Raw genomic sequence first — 2,698 nt, forward strand, 5'->3', positions numbered from 1 at the left:
GTTTGAAATGTCCGAGGACGCACTTTCTGATCAAAGGCTCGCTTCATCCTTCTCTGATACAACTGCCCGTGGCACACAGCTGCTAATCGTCTCTCTTCGATAAGGCTTAACTCATTAAACCTTGTACGAATCCACTCGGCTTCGTCCAGCTTGACATCTAATAATACCCTCAGAGAAGGGATCTCCACTTCAACTGGTAGGACTGCTTCCATACCATACACAAGGGAGTAGGGGGTTGCCCCGGTCGACGTACGTACTGAGGTACGGTATCCATGCAAAGCGAAAGGCAACATCTCGTGCCAATCTTTGTACGTAACGACCATCTTCTGCACAATCTTCTTGATGTTCTTGTTTGCTGCCTCTACAGCACCATTCATCTTTGGTCTGTAAGGAGAAGAGTTGTGATGTTCAATCTTGAAATCTCTGCACAAGTCTTTCATCATCTTGTTATTGAGATTCGAACCATTGTCAGTGATGATTCTCTCGGGAACTCCATAACGACAGATGATTTCCTTCTTGATGAACCGGGTAACCACTTGTTTGGTGACGTTGGCATAGGAAGCTGCTTCCACCCACTTGGTGAAGTAATCAATCGCGACCAAGATGAAGCGATGTCCATTAGAAGCAGTAGGCTCAATCCTTCCAATCATGTCGATGCCCCACATGGCAAACGGCCAAGGCGAGTTCATGACATTCAATGGGCTTGGTGGTACATGCACCTTATCAGCATAGATTTGACACTTATGGCATTTCCGAGCATATTTGAAGCAATCGGATTCCATAGTCATCCAGTAATATCCGGCTCTCAGCAACTTCTTCGACATTGCATGACCACCAGCGTGGGTACCGAACGAACCCTCGTGCACTTCTTGCATTAACATGTCTGCTTCGTGTCTATCCACGCATCTGAGCAAGACCATGTCAAAGTTCCGCTTGTATAGCACATCATCCTGATTCAGATAAAAGCTCCCAGCCAGCCTTCTCAGGGTCTTCTTATCATTCTTCGACGCACCCTCAGGATACTCTTGAGTCTTGAGGAAGTTCTTGATGTCATAATACCACGGCTTATCATCAATAGCATTAACGGACTCGGCTGCAAACACATATGCAGGCCTCTCGAGTCGATTCACAGCAACATGTGGCACCTGATTCCACCAATGAACCTTTATCATAGAGGATAGAGTAGCCAAGGCATCAGCCATCTGATTCTCGTCCCGGGGGACATGATACAACTTTACCTTCTTGAAGAACGTCAGTATTCTTCTGGTGTAATCTCTATATGGAATCAGATGTGGCTGGTTTGTATTCCAATCTCCATTGACCTGATTGATCACTAGAGCTGAATCTCCAAATATGTCAAGTGTTTTGATCCTCAGATCAATGGCTTCTTCTATTCCCATGATACAAGCCTCATACTCAGCTTCGTTGTTGGTGACGTCGAATGTCAGTCTGGCAGAAAAAGGTATATGAGCACCTTTGGGATTGATCAACACTGCACCAACACCGTTACCGTTCATATTCACGGCCCCATCGAACATCAGTGTCCACTTGTCATCAGGATCCGGTCCTTCCTCGACAAGCGGCTCTTCACAGTCTTTCGTCTTCAGATACATGATGTCTTCATCAGGGAATTCAAACATCATAGGCTGATAGTCGTTGATCGGTTGTTCGGCAAGGTAGTCTGACAGAATACTACCCTTGATGGCCTTCTGCGACGTGTACTGAATGTCGTACTCGGTTAAGATCATTTGCCAACGGGCAACACGTCCAGTGAGAGCTGGCTTCTCAAAGATGTATTTGACTGGATCCATCCTAGAAATCAACAGAGTAGTATGGTTCAACATATACTGCCTTAGTCGGCGAGCAGCCCAGGCCAAAGCACAGCAAGTTTTCTCGAGCAGTGAATATCTTGTTTCACAGTCGGTAAACTTTTTGCTCAGGTAGTATATGGCATGCTCTTTTCGACCAGACTCGTCATGCTGACCCAATACACACCCCATCGAAGTCTCGGTGACTGATAGGTACATGATCAGTGGTCTCCCAGGAACTGGAGGAATCAGGATTGAAGGGTTTTGCAAGTATTCTTTGATTTTTTCAAAAGCTTCCTGACAGTCATCATTCCATTTGATCGCCTGATTCTTTCTGAGTAGTTTGAAAATTGGTTCACATGTAGCAGTTAGATGAGATATGAACCTTGCAATGTAGTTCAACCTCCCTAAAAACCCACGGACTTGCTTTTCCGTCTTCGGTTCAGGCATCTCTTGAATAGCTTTGACTTTTGCTGGATCTACCTCAATCCCTTTTTCACTGACAATGAAGCCTAAGAGCTTCCCGGATCTCACCCCAAACGTGCACTTGTTCGGATTCAGCCTCAGTTTGAACTTGACCAGTCTGTCAAACAACTTCTGCAAATTTACCAGGTGCTCCTCTTCTGTCTGCGACTTCGCAATCATATCATCCACGTACACTTCGATTTCGTTGTGCATCATGTCATGAAAGAGAGTCGTCATTGCCCTCTGATAGGTAGCACCGGCATTCTTCAGCCCAAATGGCATAACCTTATAGCAGAACGTGCCCCAAGGTGTAATGAATGTCGTCTTTTCCATGTCCTCTGGCGCCATCTTGATCTGGTTGTAGCCTGAGAAACCGTCCATGAAAGAGAATACCGAGGATTGAGCCGTATTATCCACCAATACAT

This window comes from Lathyrus oleraceus, chromosome 7 (genome assembly GCF_024323335.1).
Source record: "Lathyrus oleraceus cultivar Zhongwan6 chromosome 7, CAAS_Psat_ZW6_1.0, whole genome shotgun sequence".
Classification (NCBI taxonomy): domain Eukaryota; kingdom Viridiplantae; phylum Streptophyta; class Magnoliopsida; order Fabales; family Fabaceae; genus Lathyrus; species Lathyrus oleraceus.